The sequence below is a fragment of the Anarrhichthys ocellatus genome, unplaced genomic scaffold (assembly GCF_004355925.1).
Source record: "Anarrhichthys ocellatus isolate YVR2014 unplaced genomic scaffold, GSC_Weel_1.0 scaffold79, whole genome shotgun sequence".
In the NCBI taxonomy this organism is placed as follows: domain Eukaryota; kingdom Metazoa; phylum Chordata; class Actinopteri; order Perciformes; family Anarhichadidae; genus Anarrhichthys; species Anarrhichthys ocellatus.
Genome location: NW_022280109.1, coordinates 194,096 through 219,490, shown reverse-complemented (window position 1 = coordinate 219,490; position 25,395 = coordinate 194,096). Strand labels below are relative to the sequence as shown.

General features: G+C 44.8%; 1 protein-coding gene across 4 annotated transcripts in view; it reads left to right on the top strand.

Moving 5' to 3' along the window:
* The window catches only part of sorcs2 (sortilin-related VPS10 domain containing receptor 2), a 294,082-nt gene that overhangs the window by 84,356 nt on the left and 184,331 nt on the right, over positions 1–25,395 (top strand). The gene's annotated exons all lie outside the window — the stretch shown is intronic.

The window sequence follows — 25,395 nt, the reverse complement described above, 5'->3', positions numbered from 1 at the left end:
GCTGCCTTTCACCAAAATACTTCACACATCACTTGCTTTGAGTGGCGGGAAAGGCAATGCATCCATTCCACTCCACTTCACAACAAGTATATCTTGCACTCTTACATACATGCTCATGGATTATTAATGTCCTCTGTATTCTGCATCGACCTACCAGCTCCTTGGGGACTGCTATGTAGTTGAGCCTGACCTTCTTCTAGATAAGGGTGTGGAGGAAACTTAATTATATTCAAATCCTAATAAAAACTTGGATAAAACAGGGCTCATAACACTGGCTAAAATTAGAAGGCATTCACACATGGCAAAACAGGTCTAATTGTGGTACTTAGTTAATGCCATTCACCTCACTGAGTGCTCCATGACTTTAAAGCTCCGGCCTCTCATTAGCTCTGACTGCCTGTCCTCCTGTAGGACAGATATGAATAATGTACAAAGCGTATTTTTCTCCTTCCCCTGTTAATGTTTTCATTTTTGCAGTGTATATATAATGCTGCAGATTCCCCACTGGACTGCCCACTTCAGAACTTCAATCTGAATTCAACCTAAATTGGCAGAGACTGAAAAGTTGCCAGGTGGCATCAATGTCCAAAAAGCAGAAATTGCCAAGAAATTAGCATGTTTCCAAGAGGACCTCTGACCACGTTGTGGTAGGTATTATGTGTGGAGTGTACCTCAGTACCTTGTAGTTGTGAGTTGGTGGTGTGTGGACAGCCACAATCCACTGGCCTGTATGCTTTGTGGTCCCTGGGCTGTAGCATCAAACAAGGAAGAAGGGGGAAGATGAATGGGTTTGCCGTCTTGCTCTGTCAGGTGGTGTAGATCAACATGTCAGGTTTCACACTGGGGGAACTTAACAGCACAGAGAGGGGAACGTTTTTCAGGGCGGCTGAGTTAATGAGCTTAGTCCCTTTTAGATCAGCGGTGGTCTACAGAGGCACACAATCTGTGTCTTCACAGTTGAGAAACTATAAACGTTAGTGGCCTAGGTGGATTCAACCCAAACAACTGGGTATCACTTATCCAAAAACAGTAGAGGTTTGTATGTCCATCAATTGTATAAGTCCTGTATGTAGCACTCAGTCATGTCTATGTGCATTTATTCACATGAAAATGACTCAAGGCTACTTTGACGTGCAGATAGTATTAACCGGAGACTTAACCACGAACCTTCTGGTTAAAGGACGACCAGCTCCATCCACTGGGCCAGAGCACCCCATTTCATTTCAACATGAAGGCCATCAAACTGTGTTTTAGTTTCGCAAACTTTTCCAGATCACAAACCATATAATTGATAGGTGCAGAAAACATATCAGTCATGTGGGTTGTTTTTGGAAAAATGATATAAGTTATTGGAAGGAACTGACAAATTACCCATTTTGTTGAGTAGGTATAAACTAAGGCTTGTTGAAAAACCTGCATATGTCATGAAGGTCAATGAGTATAAACTCATGTTTGTCCAAAGTGTAAACAATACTTATTTCAGAGAAAACCCTGGACTGCTCCATGCACTATGGTGTGAAATTGTGAACTTGTTCCTTTAATCATAACCATAACCACACTTCGTGCCATGTCTCTGTTTGTCAGTGTGCTGTGGGGAGTTGTGTCTGTCCCCAGGCTTTGGAATCAGTGCTGAATCTTTTATCATTGCTGCTTGTTACTCTTGGATGTGTGTCCTTCAGTCTGTTATGGCTGACCCAAGGAGCCAGACTATAATATGGCTGATATTAGAGCTCCAAACAGCCCTCTAACTTGTCTCATGAGAATGGCTCTGTTTTGGAGTGGCAACTCATGGACCACTTTCCCAGACAGTTTATGATTGTCGTTGAAGTACGCAAGTGAAAATGTACATCAGGTAGATGATTCTGATTTAGCCATGTGAGGCCATAGTACTGCACAGCTGTCATTTTCTGTCACTCTCTCATTTTCTAACTCTGTTATGTTCATTCTGTACACATGACATCTATCACACTTCTGTCCATCCTTGGAGAGGGATCCCTCCTCTGTTGCTCTCCCTAAGGTCTCTTCCTCTTTTTGAGTTTTTCCTGTTCTGATGTGAGGGTTCCGGGACACAGGATGACATATGTGTACAGATTGTAAAGCCCTCTTAGGCAAATTTGTGATTTTGGGCAATACAAAAATAAATTTAAATTAAAATTCTGTCATGACATGGCAGTTATACCACACTTGACACATGGGCAACATTTTTAGGGGGGAATATACCTAGTGTGAAATGCCCGGTGGTATTAACAATGTAATAACAATAACTTGTTTCACCAGTCAATTTGGAACAAACTGTTCAATTCAACAAAAAGGTCTTCTAGATGGCAGAAGGGTACTTTTCAGCTTGAGTTTCCTCACCTGCGAAAAGCCATCACATCCTGTTCTTTTTCTAGTCAAATCTCTTTGTTTATGATGCCTGAAAATATTTCCTGTCATATTTGTCGTGTTGCCTTAGGCCAGGGGTCGGCAACCTTTTCTATCCAAAGAGCCATTTTGCTCTATTTTCCACCAAATAAAATTCGTCTGGAGCCGCAAAAGCTATTTGATATCATAACTTATAAAGTTTTGTATATAGTTATATTATATATACAAAAACTGTAGTTTCTTGTATTTATGAAATTATAGAACAATAATAAAGACAATTCTTAACATTGTATTGCTATTTTACCTGTTCGAACAATATCAAACTCTTATGAAGAGGAGAGTATGCTGCAGCAGTTGAGAAATCATCTCCAGCGTGATACTTTTCAGCAAATGCTGTGTGTTTGTTCTGGAAGTGACATTCAGCATTACATTGTTTGCATATGTCAAGCATACAGGTCAGTCAGCATCGTTGGCAGTGAAAGCAAATGAATACGTCCACGCTGAATTAAACTCTATTTTCCTCCGAGACTTTTCTTTTTTTGGATTCATCCCTTGATAGTTTACTGAGGGCGGGGGTCTGCAGATCATGATTAGCCACCTGCAGGGAAAGGCGCTTGACAGGTGTAATAGGATGTGACGCACATTTTAGTTGACAAAATATTAAAACATGTTTATTTACGGTCAGGTATTACTGTCACAGCTCTGTCACTTCTGTCTAGCTTTTTCCACTTTTCACTCACCTAATCAGTTCATTCAGTGCACCTGCCAGTCACACTCACCTGATCAGCTCATCACTCTCACCTGCTCACTCTGCCTCTTCACTATTTAAACCCCTGCCTCACACACACTCACTGCCAGATCGTTCTCCGCATTCATGCTAAACTTTCCCGCATTCACCCATGGACTGATTCCCTGTTGCCGACCCTGCCTGTTCCGGACTGCCTTGCCTCTGCCCTGGTAACTTACTCAGCCTTTCTGTCCTTGACCACAAGAATCCTGTCGCTGATTCTTCCGGAGAATATTCTGCCTGTCGTGTGTTGAAAATAAAGAACTTAAATCATACCAGTCCCGGTGTTGTCGTACTGCTCCTGGGTCCTAACTACACCCATTACAGTACGATCTGGCCACATCATGGATCCAGCAGACGGCACCACAGCATGGACCCGGCTCGAGGCGATCGAGGAGACGATGCAGCGAACCGAGACCATGATGGTCACTAACACCGCCGAGGTTCACCACACCCAGGCGAATCAGAACCAGATTCTCATCACGTTGATTGACCAGGTACGACAACTCGCGTCAGTCGCAGCTCCGACCAACGCGACGGCGTCGCCGCCACTTGCTCCGGTTCACTCGGGAATGGATCCAGCAGTTTCGACGGCGGTCTCAGAGCCCCGGGTGGGGGAGCCCGAACGTTATGCTGGGGATCCTGAGGGTTGCAACGCATTCCTGACGAACTGTTCCATCCTGTTTGCGTTGCAGCCCCGCACCTTTGCGTCTGAGGACGCCAGGGTGGCGTTTACCATCAACCACCTGACTGGGAGAGCTCGCCTGTGGGGAACAGCGGAATGGGATCGTCGGACTCCTACCTGTGCTTCCTTCCAGTCCTCCGCCGAATTACGCAAGGTTTTCGGACTGGTGTCCAGAGGACCGGACGTCACCGGAGGGCTAATGGGGCTCCAGCAGGGCCACCGATCTGTCACGGACTACGCCATTGATTTCCAGACTCAGGCACAATTAAGCTCTTGGAACATGGACGCCCAGTGTGACTCGTATCTACTCGGGTTAGCGGATTACGTCAAAGATGAACTCATCGCGTTCGAGCTACCCACATCCCTGGACGGACTTATCGAGGCAACCTCCAGAGTGGATCGCCGCATCCAGGTCAGGCGGCTGACAAGGCGCCGGGAACAGTCAAGCCAGGCGGGTCATGTTTGCTCACAATTGCCCGTTAAAAGCCCGGGCTCGCCAGTAAGGAAGGAAGTACTGGTGAGCCGAGCAGTTTCCCGATCCTCCGCCTGTCAACGACCACTTTTCCTCGCCCAACTACTGTTAAACGGGGGCTCCCATACTATTTCCACCTTCCTGGATTATGGAGCAGACGAATCTATTATGGACGAGGACCTCTGTACACAGTTGGGGATCGACCGGATACCTCTTCCCCAGGCTGTTCCAGCCAGCGCCCTGGACGGTCATCTTCTGGGCACAGTGACGCATCAAACCTTTCCGGTACACATGCTGCTGTCCGGCAACCATCACGAGACCATCAGCTTCCACATCTTGCAAACCCCTCGCATCCCCCTCATTCTGGGATACCCCTGGCTGCGTTGACATAATCCGCACATCGACTGGACTACGGGGGCTTTTCGGGGTTGGAGCCAGTCCTGTCATCTAGTCTGCCTGAAGCAAGCTGCCGTTCCACGAGGTGCCACGCTCACCAATTCCACCCCTGAGCTTACGGGGGTTCCTGCGGAATACTTGGACGTTAGGGAGGTGTTCATCAAGTCCAAGGCCATGTCTCTGCCTCCCTACCGGCCGTATGATTGTGCCATCGACCGCCATCCTGGTACGTTCCCACCTAAGGGGCGCCTGTATTCCCTGCCTGCTCCTGAAAGAGAAGCAATGGACAATTATATTAATGACTCCCTGGCTTCCGGTATCATACGCCCCTCATCCTCTCCTGCAGGGGCTGGATTTTTCTTTGTGGAAAAGGACAAGACTCTCAGACCCTGCATTGACTACCGGGGCTTAAATGAAATCATGATTAAGAAACGGTACCCCTTGCCGCTCATCGCAACGGCCTTCGAGCTACTTCAAGGAGCCACCATCTTCTCCAAGCTTGACCTCCGCAACGCCTATCACCTGGTCCGGATCAGGGAAGGGGATGAGTGGAAGACGGCATTCAATACACCTAAGGGACATTACGAGTACGTTGTGATGCCCTTCGGCTTAACCAACGCCCCTGCCATCTTCCAGGCCCTGGTTAACTACGTGCTCCGAGACATGTTGGACCGGCATGTAGTCGTCTACCTCGACGACATCCTGATCTTCTCCAAGAACCAAGAGGAACATGTGCACCACGTCCAGTCCGTGCTTCAACGCCTACTGGAGAACTCCCTGTTTGTGAAGGCGGAGAAGTGCGAGTTTCATGTTCCCACGGTCTCATTCCTGGGTTATATTGTCTCCCAGGGCAGCATCCAGATGGACCCCGCTAAGGTTGCCGCTGTCACTACCTGGCCTGTCCCAAGCTCCCGCAAGCAACTTCAAAGTTTCCTGGGGTTCGCCAATTTCTATCGGAGGTTCATCGGGAATTACAGCGCGGTCGCTTCCCCACTCACCGCCCTCACCTCCTCCAAGACCCCTTTCCGTTGGACTTCTGCAGCTGAAGATGCCTTCCAGAACCTGAAGTCCAGGTTCACTTCTGCACCCGACAGACAGACAATTTGTGGTGGAGGTGGATGCCTCCGACATAGGAGTTGGGGGTGTCCTGTCCCAGCGCTCGGCCACTGACCAAAAGCTCCATCCCTGCACCTTTTTCTCGCGACGGCTTTCCCCCGCCGAGAGAAACTATGACATTGGTAACCGAGAACTACTGGCAGTGAAGCTGGCCCTGGAGGAGTGGCGGCATTGGTTGGAGGGGACCAAGCTTCCATTCCTGGTTTGGACCGACCATAAGAACCTTGAGTACATCCGCACAGCCAAGAGACTCAATTCCCGACAGGCCAGGTGTTCGTTATTCTTCACCCGGTTCCACTTCCGCTCTCCTATCGCCCCGGTTCCCGCAATGTCAAGCCTGATGTCAGTTCCAGGGGGAGGAGGAATCCACCTCTGGCTCCTCATCCATCCTCCCTGCCTCCTGTCAAGTAGGCGTTCTCACCTGGGAGATTGAGGAATCGGTGAGGGCCGCGACTAGGGGTCAAGCCGGTCCCAGCGCGTGCCCTCCTAACCGCCTGTTTGTCCCTCAGGCTCTTCGGTCCGACGTCCTCCAGTGGGCACACTCCTCTCTACTTACCTGCCACCCGGGCATCCAGAGGACCCAGGATGTCCTGCGGCAGCGCTTCTGATGGGTCTCGCTCAATGAGGACACCAGGGAATTCGTCAACGCCTGCCCTGTGTGCAACCAAAATAAACCTTCCCACCAGGCTCCGGCTGGCCTCCTGTGGCCTCTCCCAGTGCCTCATCGTCCGTGGTCTCACATCTCCCTGGACTTTGTCACCGGACTACCATCATCTGAGGGCCACACCGTCATTCTGACAGTGGTCGACAGATTCAGCAAGCTGGCCCATTTTATTCCTCTCCCCAAACTCCCATCTGCTAAGGAGACGGTTGAACTCATCTGTCTGCATATCTTCCGCCTGCATGGAATTCCAGTCGACATTGTCTCCGACCGAGGTCCTCGGTTCACCTCCATCTTTTGGAGGGAGTTCTGCACTGTGCTGGGGGCCACTGTCGGTCTGTCTTCGGGGTTTCACCCTCAGTCCAATGGTCAGACGGAGAGGAAGAATCAGGAGATGGAAACAGCCCTTCGCTGCATGGTCTCCCGGAATCCTGCCTCCTGGTCCCGCCAGTTGATGTGGGTGGAGTACGCCCATAACACCCTGACCAGCTCCGCCACAGGCTTCTCACCCTTTCAGTGTGCTTATGGGTTCCAGCCACCTCTGTTCCCTCCATTGGAAAGGGAAGTTTCCTGCCCATCTGTCCAGACATTCATCCGCCACTGCCGCCAGACCTGGGCTAGGGCCCGAGCAACCCTGCTCCAGTCTGTGGACCGCTACGCTACAGCGGCTAATTGACACCGCACTCCAGCCCCTATCAGGTGGGTCAGAGGGTGTGGTTGTCAACCCGGGACCTACCTTTGCGGGTGGAGTCTACGAAGCTGGGCCCAAGGTTCATCGGGTCGTTCGAAATTGAGAGGATCATCAACCCGGCAGCAGTAAGGCTCAAGCTCCCCAAATCCGTGCGCATCCACCCCACATTCCATGTATCCAAGGTCAAACCAGTCCTGGAGAGTCCATTGGTGCCGGCTGCTCCACCTCCTCCGCCTCCTCGCCTCATTGAAGGAGGTCCGGTCTACTCTGTTCATTGCCTGCTGCGCTCCCGCCGCTGGGGGCGAGGCCTTCAGTACCTGGTCGACTGGGAGGGATACGGTCCGGAGAGGCAATGGGTTCCGGCTCGGAACATCTGTGACCCCCGACTCATCTCCAGGTTTCATAGGCAGCAGCCAGAACAACCGTCTAGGACCCAGACGACTGCCAGGAACACCCAGCAGGTCCCCGGTGCGGACAATGAGAGACCTCCCTCGGGGCCCAAGAAACCCTACCACCTGAACATATAACATATAAAACATACAAAATAACATATGATCGGCATGAAAACAAATATAAAATGCATAATAAATACAACTCACAATAACGCTGAATCAGTGGGAGCCCTGAGCTTGTTTTTCTGCAACGAGACGGTCCATATGGGGGTAATGGGAGACAGACACCCGAAGTGTGTTCCTCATGTCCAGTCTACTCCGTCATTTTGTTTTGATTGCTGTCACTGCAGAACATCCCGCTTCAGAGAGGATGTGTGAAATGGAAGCAGGGTTTTCAGTGCTTTAGTGGTGATCTCAGGATATTCAGCCTTGATCTTAATCAAACACCAGCAGAGTTGTTTTCTCAAACATACTTTTAAGGCCACCGTTATTTACAATCTCCAGCAGCTGATCTTCCTCTGTCGCTACATATTATGCAGAGCAGGCTTGGCGCGTCAGAATTACTCCTGATATTTAATCAGACTCCTGATATTGTCTGTTAAATGAAGCTTTCTTTTTCTTGAAAGTTGTAGCTCTTCTTCTGTCTCCTTAGTGGCCTTTCCTCTTTGCAAAGAAGCTCTCCAAAAGTGTTTTACTCATTTTCGCTAGTTTGCGGGCTTAATTTTTGAGGTAACTTATCACGTGACCGAGACAAGCGTCTTGACATGTGTCAAGAGACACAAGCGGATGGAATTGGGAGAGAATCCGGTCATTTTTCAAAATAAAACTTCTTTCATACTCTGATAATCAATAAAATGGAAATAATATAATATTTATTCTTTCTGTGCGGCCCGGTACCAAATGATCCACGGCTCGGTTGGGGACCACTTATTTAGAAAACGATGCTGAAACGCCGTGTGGACGGAGATCGTTTAACAAAAACGTATTAGTGTGGCTGTAGACTCAGGGAGCCGCAACAGAGGGGCTGAAGAGCCGCATGCATGCAAGGTTTTTTTGACCTTGATGAGAGAGTGCAGTCACTTTGCTGCTTGCTCTTGCCTCTGCTTGCATTTTCTTGCTTAAATTTGCCAGATATATCACATATCACTCTTCCAACGTTTGAGTGAAGACAAATCCAGAAAGTCGTCGAGCTATTTGGGTTGTTAGCTAATGCTAACTAGCAGCAAGATGCCTCCCTTCTCCACGGACGACTACTACAAACTCCTGCAGAAGATTGCAGTCTTGGAAACAAAAATCCACCGACTAGAAGTAAACGTGGAGGTAAATGGACTGTGTGGGAATGATACCACTTTACCATGGACTCAAAACACTGGACAAACGCAAGCTAAGACACAGCTAACTAGCACAACCAGGCCTACCAAGAAACAGGAGGAGAGAGCAGATAATGAATCTTCAAATGGTAGTCCTCCCTGGAACTCTGTCGGTGCAAAGCCGAAGAGAAAATATGTGGGAGGACGACTAACAGGCAGAGCCCAGCGCCCTGAGATTTGTGATGCGACTGGCTGGCCTGCACTACCACACAGGCTGAACTCCTCCTCAACCCCTGCACTCAGACGGTCAAAGCCAAGGACAGCTGAGAAAAGTAAAACCTGCAAAAAACCTCCACAACAACCAAGCCTACAACTTCAAAACAGATTTGCTCCATTGTCGCAGGATCCTAAATCTCCATCTGATGACCTGGATAAGCAGCTATGTCCTCAAAGCAGGGTAAGAACAGAGTAAATGTGAGAGTAAAAGGCCGCAGGCAAAGCTAGTGACTGGGCCTGCGACTCTGATTGTTGGTGACTATGCTGTAAAAGATGTCAGAACACTGTGCAGCAAGAATACCAAAATACTCTGCTTTCCGAAAGATATGGAAATGTTTTGATATATGTTTTGATGCTTTTAATGGTTTTATGTGAAGCACTTTGAATTACCTTGTTGAAATGTGCTATACAAATAAACTTGCCTTGCCTTGCATGCGGCTCCCGAGCCGCAGGTTGCCGACCCCTGCCTTAGGTGATATATGGTAGCCGGTACACAAACGGAAAAAATAAGTTCAGTATTTTGTGTCAACGAAATGTCCGTTGCTGACATAACTCACAGGGAAGGCAAAATGTTACCACACTGGCGACTTCAGGAAAGCAGAAGGATTTTACAATGTTGTCTACAGCTGCAATGCCGGACTATTGTCAAGCCAGTCGCAGGGGATGGCAAGCGACTGGCACAACCCATGTGTTTACATGATGAGGCGCTGAGGTCTATTCTGCGATAAGTGCTACACATTCGTTTTTTCTGGTTGAGAGAGTTGAACATTTTTCAGCTTTGGGTAAAATAATATACCTAATAATAGCCGAACAATAAACTTTATTTATAAAGCACTAAAATTAGGTTATATTGAGTAACGATATCGAATATTGTGCCGTTGAGCCAATTTCTTTACTGTGACATCCTTAAAGCCATACTGTGTTGCCTTTTTTGAAGTTTTGAAGCTCATTTCAATACATTTTTGACTTACAATTTAAATTGTGACACCCCTAAATGTTAGACAATCCACAAGCACTTTGTGTAATGAAAGTAATGAAAGCATATCTCTGAGAGCATTGATAACCTGCGTGATATAATCTTTTTTTAGACTATATCATAATCTAAAAAAAGTTTGGATAAGTTTGAAAACTCCGGGGTTACCTCTTCATGTGGACGCTCGTAAACGCATCAGTTTGGAAACGATGACGCCCACACCCGCGTTCGCTACTTGATTGGTTCTTAGCAGTCACGACGCCTCTATCATGTGAGCCTTTCCCGGATAATCACAAACAACATGTGGGGCTCATGCCTCTGTACCACCCACCCCCACAGTGTCAACTCTCTTCCAGGACCCTGAAGTGAGCAAGAAGGATTGTAGCCGACCCCTCTCACCCTGGACATATACTGTTCGAGCCCCTTCCATCTGGCAGGAGGCTGCGGACCATCAGGACCAAGACCTCACGCCACATGAACAGTTTCTTCCCGTCTTCAGTTGGACTCATTAACAAAGCCCGGGACCCCCACTGAGTCTGACACTTACATCCCCAAGACAATTTCTTCTTAAATACCCTTGCACTCCTTTCGCTATTAATATACACTTGACACTTTAATAATATACTCGTTTTAATATACTGTTATTTGTCTGTTTATTTACCATATTTTTAGATTTTATTGTAAATTTCAATATGTTTCTATTTTTAAAACATGTCTTGTATTTTGCACTGTGTTGATTGTTTAATGTTATGCACCATCCACCTAGTCAAATTCCTTGTATGAGCAACATACTTTGGCAAATAAACGGTTCTGATTCTGTAAGGGAACTTTTAAATTGAATGAAACAATACAATACAATCGTGTTTGCTTTTGGCCCGTGACCCACTATTGAGTTTCAGTCTTGGCCCTCCAAGGGAAAATGTTTGGGCACTAATGTAGAGGAATTATTGTTTTCCATTATTTTTCCAAAGATAGAATGTAAAGCTGTTAAGAGTTTCTGGCAATGGAAGATGGAAGAAAGAGGATGGCTGAACATAAGACCCACAATGAGTTCTGACTCCGAGTCTTGCTTGAGGACACTTAAATATGATATTTACCTAATCTGATTTTGCCTCTCTGTCTTCTAGTCCGCATGTCAGCCTTAAATATAGATCAAATTTGATACTGCATCAGAGTAAACAGAGGGAAAGGTACTTGTAGATTAGGCAAAGATGTGAGGATTTGCACTGCATTACTAAACACTGTGATGACTGCAGGCTGACAGAACACTTCTTAAGACTCTGTTGAGCCATGAAATACTCAGTAAACCTTTTTGATCCTCAAACTTAGAGGAGCAGATGTGCACTTTTTTCGCTTTGGATCCTCAGTGCAAGCATTTCTTATTTAGAAATATACGTAGAGCGTCAAATATCAGGCAATCAGTGCCATTCATTTGTGATTTGATGGATGGAATATAGTGTTTACCAGTAATGATTGTCACATAATATCCTGATCTTTGTTGAAGTTAGGGATTTCTTCAAAAGAGCTAAACCAAGTTTAAGAGGCTTCTGAAATATATTGAAGTGTCCTTTGTTTGCATACTGGAATTACAATTACAAGGGCTTGAATCCAGGTATTTTAGATGTTAGTTAAAATGTTGTCTATTTAAAGCTTCATCCTCAAAGAATATTGATTATCTGCATTCAAAATGAACCATCAAAATTCCATAAGTGTTAATATCGTCAGTTTTGCTTTTAAAGTTTACAGTTGTACTAGTGCTGGGTGGTATGTCCAAAAATTTGTATCATGGTATTTAAGATTCTGGCGGTTTCACGGTATATCACGGTGTTTTTTTTTTTCTTGACTGTGTTTTTATAGAGGTTTATAGTGGCTTACTCTATATTCTATGTACACCTGACAGTATACATAGAATATAAACACATTTTACGAGAGGGTTTGCTCATTTGTTCCTATTATGTTGGGATAGCAGTTTGATGACGGCCGTCCATTGCTCTGAACCCGTCTTTCTCGACTGTCCATAGCAGGACCATGTCCTTGCATAGCTGGATCGTTATTGCGTCCACCGCTTGCTTTCCTTGCCTCTTCAAGGGATGTGTGACCCTTTGGCTTCACTCGCGTTAACGTTACTGGTTGACGGCCTCGAATCCGACGGCCGTCATCACACTCTTGGTATTCCAACACGTTTTCTACTGAGGTGATGGAGTAAGTTGCTCGTGTTACCACCAGCTGCAACAACAGTGGCTCGAGAAACTCGCAAAACGTCGAATTGTTTTAAACCAAAACACTTCCAAACAGCAGACCCATCTCCTCTCTTGGGCACAGACTCTATTGGTGCATCTCCCGTCTGTCTTTGTTCATCCTGCATCGCTCCGTTCTGTTCTTTGATGTAGCGTTACTGTGGCGACGGAGCCTCTCCCAGCTGTTAACAGACTGTTGTGCTACCGGGCTAGCTAGCTAGCTGTACCCAGCATGCCGTTCGGCGGTGAAATTCTATAAATGTACAATTATTAGTGTTACAAATTGTTTATGTGTCACAAACTGTTGTGTCGTGGTGTTTTGCCCTGTTAAAGAGCGTTAGTTGTGGGTTGTTAATTGTTGTTAATAAGTTATAACCATGACTAGGGGTCCCTCTCAATACAGTTTGGACCACTAGCTCCGACTGTAGCCTTCTTAGCGGCGAACAATATATTCTGCTGCCTGTTGAAGACAGACAGCAGTTGTTTCGGCTGTGCACCTGTATGACTGTGTGTGAAAAATTCATATCATACGGGGAATTAAAATGTGTTTACCACCCAGCACTAAGTTGTACCCATTTATCACGAATGGCATATAACAGAATACATTCATCAACATCTGAAAAGGAAGGGTGGCGACTGGATTAAATGCAGCGGCGATCACCTCTCACGGCTGACCAACTAGCCAGACCTGCCGGACCAAACATTAGCAAACTGCCCCAGGGAGGAGAGTTGAAGTGGAACCTAAACTAATCCAGCTCGGACCTAAGGCCGCTCCACTACCCAGCCTTTTCCTGGCTGTCTGATGTCCGGTCCCAGAAAAATAAGATGGATGAAAGCATCGGGAGGTCGCTGACTGTTGAGCCCACATCTTCACAGAGACTTGGCTCCATCGTTGATCCCGGATCAAGCTGCACTTGACAGGGGGACAGCAGGACAGAGAGCAGGACTCCAGTGGGACGAGAGGAGGTGGACTCTGGGTTTACATCATGATGCTTGGTGCTCAAACATAGTCAAAGTTGATGGACAATGTTTTCCTCATGTTGAATTTTTAATGTGAAGATGTCGGCCATATTATCTGACCATAGAATTGTTTTTGTTGCTGCTGTTTACATTCCTTGTTATGCAAATTTTTTAAATGCATGACTCATGTTTTTTAGTTTGTTTCGCTTGTCATGTATTTGTTGTGTTACAAATGGGCTACAATTGAATTCCGTTGTGCATCCCTGTGTTGCATAATGACAATAAAGGATCCTTGAATCCATTCACTGTCACAGCAATCATACACTCAGATAAAGAAAGTGCTGGTGTGAAAGTCCGGGGGTATTTGAAATTCTTCACACATCTTTTGAAGATGTGAGGGGGGCTAGTAGCCAGCGGACCAGAGGGCTTTGCGGCTCCATTATGTGGGAAAAGTCTGACAGGCCAGTACTTCTAAGGACTGTGGTTGTGAACTTTTGTTTTAACTATATTCAAGGTGTCTCCCACCCTTATTTGGTTCACCCCGCCATCATATACTGACAGGTGGGCAACATAGGCTTAGTGGTAGAGCGGTTGATACCCAGCTGCTCCATGCCGAAGTGTGCTAGGGCAAGATAATGAGCCACAAATTGTGTGCGTGTGTACAACTTTAGATGGGCAGGCTCTGCCATCAGGGTATGAATGTGTGTGTGTGAATGGGTGAATGTTGGTATGTAGTGTACAGAGCTTTAAGTGGTCGTAAGTCTAGAAAGGCACCACAAAAATGCAAATCCACTTACCATTCACGTAGAGTAGATCTACCACACCACACTTCCTGTTGACAATTTGTCCGTCATATACAGTATGTTAAACTGTGTATTCTTTGTCTAGTTTTTTACGAGTGTCATTTTATGGGCTTAGTATTTGTGTTTTGTCTACATTAGTATAAGGTATAACTGTACAGTATACTTGTATGTATATTGTGTTTATTGTTATGTACGAATAAGTGTCTATTTGCATCTGCATGTGTGGCTTTACTTATGTGCATGCATGTTTGTATAAATATGTACTTTTTGTTCATGGATAACATTAATTGAATGAATGAAAAAGAGGAGCTGGAAGGCAAAGAGGAGAGGAAAGCAAATCAAAAGAGCCTCCATGGCTTCTTTAAGCTGAGCAGTAGGGGGCATCAACCCTTCAACATCCACACCTCATCCTCCTCCCTCTGTCTTCTATTTCTGTCCTTCCATTCCTCTTAGCACATGGACTCAATGTGCAATGGAAGTAAAAATGTATGTTTATCTTCAAAACTGCATTGAAGAAGCAGAGCAGTCAGGGAGATAATAATAAGTGATGATGGAAGTTGAGGCTTTGATGTTTCCTGTGAGGAAACTGGGTCATGATAGCATCAAAACTCTAATTTGTTACAAAAGAGAAAAAGTATGCCAGCATAAAAAAATGTAAACGCATCAATTTTTAGGCATTTGAATAATACCTACAAATGGCTGAGTTGACAGCCACATTCTCCTCACTCACTGTAAACTCCTGGTGATGAAGACTCTTGAAAAAGCTAGTTAGGGAACCTTGAGTTAACAATTTGCACTAAATTACAAATTGGAAATATGTTGAATTGCTAGTGCTGTGTTACTAAATAGGTTTATGTGAGGAAAGTCTAAGGGATTTTAGCTTAAAGTGAGAATGAGGTAACGGTAATGATGAGGATGTTCTAAAATGAATAACAACATAACGCCAGCACAGTATGCTGAGAGAAACAAGTACAGAGATATATTGACTGTGAGTATTAATAGTTTAATAATTGTTAATCTTTGTTTCAGTTTGTTTCAATCTTTTTAGGCTTTTGCTTTGAGGCTTCTTGGCTGCAGGGTAATACCACATCTACAGCTCCCTTCTCACTTCCTTAATCAGTTCCTTTCAGATATAGGTGTATGTACACACACACACACACACACACACAATTATTCCACCATTACAAATGTGTTGATGATTAGCCCTCCCTGGGGTTCAGATCACATTTCCCCAAACTAAACCAGGAGAGAGCACCACAAAGTAGAAACATACGCTTTAGGGTTTAATCAACAGCATGTTTCATTCCCCCCCCCCCCATCCTGCACTCCCACTAATTTATTTCCCTCTCAGGTTGTTTCTGTTCTTCCTTGTCTCCATTCGTTCTCTGTGGTTCTCCCATGGTCCAGATGGTGTGGGGTGCTGTAATACTTAATTAAGCTGAGAGATTCCCTATACCCCTGCCTCCACCACCTCGTCACTTCCCTCCTCCATGCATATTTTACAGCTTGGTGAGAGAGACACAGAGAGAAAGTGAGAGAGAAAGACAGCATTCAAGTGAGCTCAGCTTGCTACTGAAGATGCCAAGCAGAGAGTCTACTCTCAAAACACAAGTAGTGTTTGATATCGAACCAGATGTAATGCTGCGAAGAACCATGTAAGGATTCAGTAAGCTGGTCAGCGGCCTTGCTAGATGTTCTGGCAGATGTATAAATAACTGTATCATCAGCATACATTTGGCAGCCAACCCCAGGACAGCTCTCAGGTAGGTCGTTGATATACATGCTAAATAGCACAGGACCTAGAACTGACCCCTGGGGTATCCCCATGCTATTGGCACGGATGGTGGACTTTTCCCCATTGACTCTCACACATTGCACTCTTCCCCTGAGGTACGAGTCAAACCATTGTGAGGCATGATCAGAAAATTGAAATTTGTGAAGTTTGGATATTAACACACTGTGGTTAACAGTATCGAAAGCCTTTTTTAAGTCTTAGGGTTAGGGTTAGGGTTGGCAGAGAAGATTTGGCAAATTTTTCATGGGCGCAACCCACATACTCAGCTGTGCTGCTCTTCCCAGAAATGCATGTTCCTTACAAATGGGCCACCGTTTGAAAGGTAAATGAACAGGCTTTCCAACGGTATACAATTTATTGCCAAGAAGCATTGTTACAACAGAGACATAATCGACCAAACACTAATTTCCGAACTTTTTGTTCGATGTTTATATCAGGGTTTACAGCTGTTTCTAAGGTTACTCTATTTGTGGAAAGATCGGTACTAGTCGAGGGCAGTACATTGTTTATGTTCTCTTTAATAGTTATAATCTTATCATTAAAGAAGTTCATGAAGTCATTGCTACTGAGGTCTATAGGGATACTCGGCACAACAGAGCTGACTCTCTGTCAGCCTGGCTACAGTGCTGAAGAGAAACCTGGGGTTGTTCTTATTTTTCTCTATTAACGATGATTAATAGGCTGCTCTGGCATTACAGAGCGCCTTCTTATATATCTTAAGACTGTCTCGCCAGACTAACCGAGATTCTTCCAAGTTATTGGAACGCCATGTTCTTTCAAGTTTTCGCGATGTTTGCTTTATTTTGCGGGTTTGAGGGTTATACCATGGAACGAACCTCCTTTGTTTTGCTAACTTCCGTTTTTAGGGGAGCAATAGAGTCTAGTGTCCTTCTCAGTGAGCTTGTAGCACTATCGACAAGATGATCAATCTGGGTCAGACTAAATTTATCACAGGAGTCCTCTGTTATATTGAAGCATGGTATTGAGTTAAATATAGACGGAATCGCTTCTTTAAATTGAGCTACGGCACCATCAGATAGACATCTAGTGTAGTAACTCTGGCTTACCGGTGTACACTCCGTTAGTAGGAATTCAAAGGTTATTAGATAATGGTCCGATAAAAGAGGGTTCTGTGGAAAGACTATTAAATCTTCTATGTTAATGCCATAAGTCAGAACCAGGTCGAGGGTTAAAACAGTGAGTGGGTTTCTGTACATTCTGACAGAAGCCAATCGAATCTAATAATAAGATAAATGCAGTACTGAGGCTATTGTTCTCGACATCCACATGAATATTAAAGTCACCTACAATAATTACTTTATCTGTTTTAAGGACTAGACTTGATTAAACCTGAGAAAATTCCGATAGAAATACAGAATACGGACCTGGGGCCCGGTACACTATAACACATATAACTGGCTGTATTGTTTTCCACTTTCAAATGAGTTATAATCTAGTTTTGGTTTAGGGTTTAATAATAGGCTTGAGTCAAAGATGGCTGCTACTCCACCTCCTCGGCCGGTGCCTCGAGGAATGTGAGTATTAATATGACTTGGAGGAGTTGATTCATTTAGGCTGACATATTCTTCATTACACAGACAGGTTTCAGTAAGACAAGATAAATCAATATGATTATCTGATATTAGCTCATTTACTAGTACAACTTTAGATGACAAAGATCTGATATTTAAGAGTCCACATTTAATTATCCTATTTTGTTGCACTGTTTTTTTTTAAATATATACTTTATTGATGAGAATGCACCATATGACATACAAATCAAAGAGCAAGTATTTTCATTTTTTGTGCACGTGTTTCTCATTTTACAGTAGATAACAAGAAAGAAAAGCAAAAAACATTAAAACAAACAAAACAAAAACAGAAAACAAAGAGTTACTTAAATCAAAACACCCACGCACCCCGTAAAGTTTATGTAGTACAGTATTGTAAAACTATAGTTCAGTAGTTAGGTTAAATTGCAATTAATCAGACAGATAAGGGAAGGACAGAGGACCAGATAAATCAGTACAAATTACCAGACATCTCATTCGGTGGGCAACACTAATAGATTCTGAAAATATGAAATGAAAGGTTGCCATTTTTTAGCGAAATTGTCATTACAGCCTCTAAGTGCATATTTAACTTTTTCAAGACTTAAGAAAAACATCACATCCTTAAGCCAGGCAGACTGAGATGGTGGACTTGGAGATTTCCAAGCAAGAAGTATTCTGCGACGTGCCAGAAGAGTGGTGAAGGCAATAATGTCCTTCTCTTTGGTACTATATAGGATAGATTTGGCTGGGATTCCAAAGACTGCCAGAAGAGGGCACGGTTGTACCTTGATCCCTCAAACTATAGTTAATATATCAATAACATAGTACCAGAAGTGTTCAAGTTTAGGACACGCCCAAAACATGTGTAGTGGATGATCACAACGGTTACATCCTGGGTCGCGACCTGGGAATATTTTTGCTAGTTTGCTGTTACTAAAGTGCATCCTATGGACCACTTTAAACTGAATGAGACCAAGTCTTGCACAAGACGTAGATTTGTTCACCCTATTCAGTGCATCCACCCACCAATTCTCCTTCAGGTTCATGTTCAACTCACTTTCCCATTTGGTTTTGATTATAGAAGAGGTTTCTATTGTAGTTATGATCTGGTTGTAAATTTTAGAGATCAGTCCCTTCTGAGTTGGATGTGTGTCCAGTAGGCTTTCCCAAAGTGTTTTGCACGGGAGGTCAGCGTATGACGGAAAGTGTTTCACTACAAAGTGGCGGACCTGAAAATATCTGAAGAAATTTGAACGGTCCAGGCCACATCTCTTACAAAGAGAGTTGAAGCTAGAGAATGGTCATCATCAAAAAGATCCCTGAAACACTTCAGTCCACTTTTTCCCCACTGTGAGAAGGTTTTGTCCACTACAGATGGTGGGAATAGATGATTATTACTAATCGGACCCAGAGAATAAGCTGTTAAAAATTTAAAGTGAAGACGAAATTGAATCCAAGTTCTAAGAGTAGCAAGGACAATCGGGTTAGAAGAGTGGCTGGACAGTTTTATCGGAAGAGACGAGTGCAGGAAGAGAAGATGAATAGCATGATTGAGCCTCCAAAATGCACCAATCAGTCTCAGGGGCATTAATCCAAAATGATATTTTTTGAATATTAGTTGTCCAATAATAAAAAATGAAATTAGAAAGAGCTAGGCCACCTAAGTCCCTTGGGCGTTGGAGAAAGACCTTTCTCACTCGTGGCGACTTGCCTGCCCAGGTAAAGTTGAAAATAATCTTATCCAGTCTATTATAATAGACTGGAAAATAGATTTTGGCAAGAATATTGGTAAGCATCTAAACAAGTACAGAAATTTGGGGAATACATTAATTTTTATAGACTGCACCCTGCCAGGTAGTGACAGCACAGCATATAGCTAGACAGCTCATCTGGTAACAAACAGAACAGCTTCAGTTACTCTCACAGCCCACGTCGTGATTACAAGCTCCGGAACACATGGAGACAGCTTGCTTCAGACTAACGTTAGATAAGGAAAACGGCCGCACTACTAAAGTCTGCAAGCAGCCAGCAGAGGGCGCTAATGTTACACACAACACACTTGTCTCTATGGGGAACTAATGATAACAAGTTGTAAATGATATTTAAAGGAGGAAATAATATGAAAATGACAGGGATTAGCAATAAGTTAAATAATATAGTAATACTAGCAACCAATGACCAGTGATGGCAAGTGGAATCATTAACTCTGTTACAGAGGCAAGACTGCGGCTTATGTTCACACCAAGGTATTTGAATCCCAAACTGGCTAAATGAAAAGGTACTGAAGACTGTTGAATTTGGCAAGCCAAATCGTTTATTGGGTACAATTCACTCTTTTTGAAGTTTAGTTTATATCCTGAAAATGAACCAAATTCCATCAGAATCGATTTAATTATAGGAGGAGATGCCACTGGGTCATTCACATACAACAAAAGGGTCATCTGCGTACAGTGACACACGATGTTCTATCCCACCCCGCCGTAAAAGTGGTGATGTTTTCAATGCAATGGATAGTAGTTATATTGCAATTGCAAAAAGCAAGGGGAAAAGTGGGCATCCTTGGCGTGTGCCTCTCGTTAAAGTGAAATATGGGGAACGTAAACGTAATGAGTTGGTGCTGACACACGCTTGCGGAGATGAATATAAGAGCCTAATCCAGGAGCCGAAAACATCACCAAAACCGAATTTCTGCAAGACTCGGTCAAAAGCCTTTTCGGCATCTAATGAAACAACCGCTTCTGGGACCAGTGCAGAGTGGGAAGTATGAATTATATTTAGTAACCTTAATATAATGTATAATGCGGATGTTGGAAAATGAATGGCGATTTTTTATTAAACCAGTCTGGTCTTCAGAAATAATTAGAGGCGTAATATTTTCAAGTCGGCGAGACAGTACCTTTGCAATGATTTTCACGTCTACATTGAGAAGTGAGATCGGCCGGTAGGATCCACAATCAGAGGGGTCCCTATCCTTTTTTAGTAAGAGTGTAATAGTTGCTTGTGATAGTGTAGGTGGAAGAGTACCCCTAATCAGCGACTCCTGATACATTCCAAGAAGAATTGGAGAAAGCTTGTCTTTAAATTTTTTTAAAAACTCTGCCGTAAAGCCATCAGGCCCCGGAGTTTTGCCACTTTGCATTGTTGTAATTGCTGCTTGGACTTCCTCTAGTTCTACTGTACGATTCAGTTCCGCGATTTTATCTGATTCAAGACAGGGGAAGTCGAGGCTGTCTAAAAATGTTTTCATTGGTCCTTTGGTTAAGGTAGATTCAGAAGTATACAACTCAGAGTAATATGCCTCAAAAACTTTATTAATTTCTTGCGGGCTTGTTTTCAAGTTGCCATGACTATCTTTAATTTCAGGGATCAGTCGTGAGGCTGCTTCCCGCTTTAGCTGATGTGCCAGCAGCCGACTGTTCTTGTCTCCGTACTCATATGACCGGCCACGAGAGTACAACAGTAGTTGTTCAGCTTTTTTGGTTGTTAGTAAATTAAATTCTAATTGCAGGTTCTCCCTTTCTTTAAAAAGTTCAGGCGATGGATTAGAAACACACTGCTTATCAATGTTGTGAATGGATTCCGTTAACCTCTGCAGTTGTTGCCTCCCCATTTTATTCGAGTATGACGTAAAGGAAATGATTTCCCCTCGTAGAAACGCTTTAAGCGTTTCCCACAGAAGGGAAAAGGAGACTGTAGGATCCGTATTAATTTCGATAAAAGTATCTATGGGTTTTGCGATTTTATTGCAAAAATCTTTATCAGAGAGCAATAAGGGGTTTAGCCTCCATAGTAGACGGTCTTTCTGATTTAAGGTAAAGGAGATGTCTAATTGTAGAGGAGCATGATCCGAGATAATAATGGGTAAATATTCTACAGATTTAACGTAGGGTATGAAAGCTCTGTCTAAAAAGAAGTAATCAATTCGTGAGGAGGAGTGAACATGTGAAAAGAAGGAAAAAACCTTCGAGCTTGGGTTTGAAAGCCTCCAAGTATCTACACATCCATTGTCATTCATAAAATTTGAAAAAGATTTGGACATTTTAGTGGGAGGAACACTTCTAGAGGTTGAGCGGTCCAGGCTAGGGTCCATTACACAGTTTAGATCCCCTCCAAGTATCAGTTGATGTATATTTAAATTTGGAAGTGAGGCCAAAAGTCTGTTAGCAAAGCTGACGTCTTCCCAGTTGGGAGCGTATACATTAACCAGCAAAACAGGTGTATGGAATAGAGAGCCTGTCACTATCACTTATCGAACGCAGGAGTCCGAAACAACATTTGTCAGAGTGAATTGTATTTTTTTGCTGACCAGTATTGCAACCCCACGTGCCCTGGTATCAAAATCTGAGTGGAACACATGACTAAACCAAGCCTTACGCAGTCTAAGATGAGCCGATTTTTTCAAATGCGTTTCCTGGATGAAAACTACATCAGCTTTAAGGTTTTTTAGGTGTGCAAACACTCTTGCATGTTTTACCGGTCTATTTACCCCTTTCACATTCCATGAGATAAGTCTGATAGAGTTGTCTCCAACCCTCAAAGTATCAGAGGAACTTTTAGTATTACCCATTAATAATTTATGGTGTAGAGTAGAGGGACTCTAAGGTGAGAGTTAGGGAGAAGATTGCTTAAATACTGGTTGGAAAGAAGAAAAAAGAGAACATATCTGGTTCTGTCCTTTAATTCTGTCCTTGTGATAACTGTGTTAATTAGTTTGTTTGCACTACAGTGTATTTTGTAGGCCAAGCCCATATTACCCCAAAACCCCATAAAAAAATAGAAAAAAAAGCTCATAGGTCTACTTCCCCAAACGAAGAGAACCGCAGGAAAAAACTATTCATAAACTTCCAGTGCATCCCTACAATGAGAGCCTGAACAAGGGGTGGCTCCCATGCAGCGGTCAATCAAAAGAAGATTAACAGGTTACATTTATAGCAAAGAAGTATTAATCACTTTGAGTACAGATCTTGAATGACAACCCGGAGAGGTACGATGACATAACAGCAACAAGTGTATATCAGAAGCAGATAACCCTACTAGATCAGGATATCAACAACAGTCCCACATTTGTTCAATCTGTCAAGTCAGTTTATGAGTTAAGTTACTCACAGTTCACCGAATCACCGACATGCTGGTCATAGAATTTTTGCGCCTCCTCCGCAGTGTTGAAGGAGTGTGTCTCCCCTTTGTAGTCGACCTTTAACACAGCAGGGAAAATCATATGGATCTTCACTCCTTTCTGGTAGAGAAGACCCTTCACGGGGTTAAATGTCGTTCGCTTCTTGTTGACAGTGGCGATGTAGTCCGGGTAGAAGACGACTCGCCCCCCGCGGTAGTTGAGCTTGTCCCGACTCACTCTCAGTGCACGTTCCTTATCCTGGTAATAGTGAAATGTCATCATCATAGCTCTCGGTTTGGAGTTGGGACCGGAGCGCGGTGTGCCCGGTCCAGAGTCGGTGGAGTGGGGAATAAGTCGCTTCCCAAGATCTCGGCAAAAAAGCCCGACATAAACTTGATCGGATCAGTCCCTTCTATTTTCTCGACCAAGTTGATCACTCTCAAATTGCACCGCCTTCATCTATTTTCAAGATCATCCACTGTGTCAGCGAGAAGGGAGTTTCTAAGTTTTAACGAGACACACTTTTCCTCGAGGTCGACAATTCTGTCACTGTAGCCCGACAGGGCTTCTTCGATGTCAGTAACGCGCCGGCCGTGATCCTCCGTAGTTTCACGTAGTTTGTTGACAGAGTCCGCCAGTGGGGCCAAGGCCTCATCGATTGCATTTTTGAGGTCACTAACCAGCATGGTGCGCAACCTCTCCAAGTCCGCCGGGAGAAACGTGGAGCCGCCCTCGGCGTTAGCAGAGTTAGCCATCTTGGCTGTAGCCGTCGTCATCGTCCCTCCCGGTGGTATGATGGCTCGATCCTCTTTTTTCGACCGCAGGTTATGGCTCATTGTCTCTTACACATAAAGATGAAGCCGTACAGGCGAAAGGATCAATGTGTTTTTTAAAGTTGAATAATGAAAAGTGGCAGAGCACGGGAGCCTACCTGAGACACGTCTACTTGTCTCGCATGCTAAGCGGCATTTTGTTGCACTGTTGCGGTAGTTTTAACTTGGATTAGGTTATTTTTGTTTAACATCATTTATTTTTGATTTAATTAATTTAAGTGGCCGTGGGGCAGACACAGTCTCTATGTGGTTTTGGGTGAATAACTGCACTAATGGAAGCTCAGAGAAGTGTGTAAGACTGACACTCTGCTTACTGGTCTGAACTCTGGGTAGTCATGGACTAGGTCCACACAGAAACTGGGTCAGATTTGCAGAAATGAGATCTGCTCCATCCAAAGTGGGATGAATGCCATCTCTCCTAAGCAAACCAGGTTTTCCCCAGAAAGTGTCCCAGTTGTCTACGATGCCCACATTGTTTGCTGGGCACCACCAAGACAGCCAGCGGTGGAACGATGACATGCGGCTAAACATTTCATCATTGGTCAGATTCGGGAGCGGGCCATAGAAAACTACGGAGTCCGACATGGCTTTTGCGTATGTACACACAGATTCCACATGAACTTTAGTGATCTCAGAGAGCTGTAGTCGGGTGTCATTCCCGCCGACATGAATAACAATCTTACTGTATTTACGGTTATCTTTAGCCAGTACTTTCAGATAGGACTCAATTTCGCCTGCTCTGGACCCGGGTATACATGCAACTGTAGCCTCTGGTTTCGCTAGCTTCACGTTTCTCAGAATAGAGCTGCCTATGACAAGAGTTGGTCTCTCAGCTGAGAAATCAACTCTGCCGGGTGCGGAAGACCCGTTTGAAATGCGAAGTGGCTGCTGGCGAGCAGAGTGCTTCGCTCCAGGCTTAAGCCTCCCGGGAGCAGTCACCCGGCCCCCGGCTGCTCGGCGGCTGCAGGGAGACGGCTAGCGGGAGCCACGTCTGTTTGGGCCGCACCGACTACGCCCGCAGTCAACAGCGTCTTAGCTTCCATGGTGCGGAGCCGTACTTCTATCTCACTAAGCCTTGCATCTAACCGTTGAGTTACCTCCGTCTGCGCCAACGAGTAGGGGCGAAGGGTAGAGGAAGCCCGGGAGGGAGTATTCTCCGTCAGGACTGCGAAGCGGTTGGAGGTGGTTAACGAAAGCTCCCCAGCTGGTTTTCTCAGGAGGCCACGGTGTACCACCTCCGTCCAGGATGCCGGTTTCGGAGTGGAGCTATGGGTCGGTGGGTCGGATCTATAGCAGGTCCTCTCAGCTCGTGGTTGGAGGACTGACTACACTCCCCGGCCGCAGGGCCGGGTAGCCAGGGCAGAGTGTCCGCAGTGTCCGAGACCAGCTGAGATTGCATAGATGAGATATGCTTTGCCTGGGCCGCCGCTACGGATACGAATCCGTCGATCAGCTGTTCCCTTTTCCGGACTTCAGACTCCAGGCGGTGAAAATCGTCCCTTAACTGTGAGTACGCGAGTTTGCAGTCTCCACACATACCTGGCCGAGTGGCATCCATGTTGGAAGTTCCTGCTTCCGGTACGTGTGTCCGCCTGTCTTTCTTAGTCTTCAGGTGCTACTTGTGGTGGGTACTTACGCACTAAAACCCACAGGCTCGGTAAAGCAACCATGAACTGGCCAAACCTGCAGCCTCTGATGTGCCCCCGAGACAACTGCTCTAACCACTTTCACACCACACTACAGGCTGGTGATGTGCTGCTCTGCTGCGCTCTCGCTGCTGCTCTGCTGCGCTCTCGCTGCTGCTCTCGCTATCCTGTTAAAATCAAAAATGAGGACATATACAGTTGTGTGAAAAAGTGTTTGCCCCCTTCCTGATTTCTTATTTTTTTGCATGTTTGTCACACTTAAATGTTTCAGATCATCAAACTAATTTAAATATTAGACAAAGATAACACAAGTAAACACAAAATGCAGT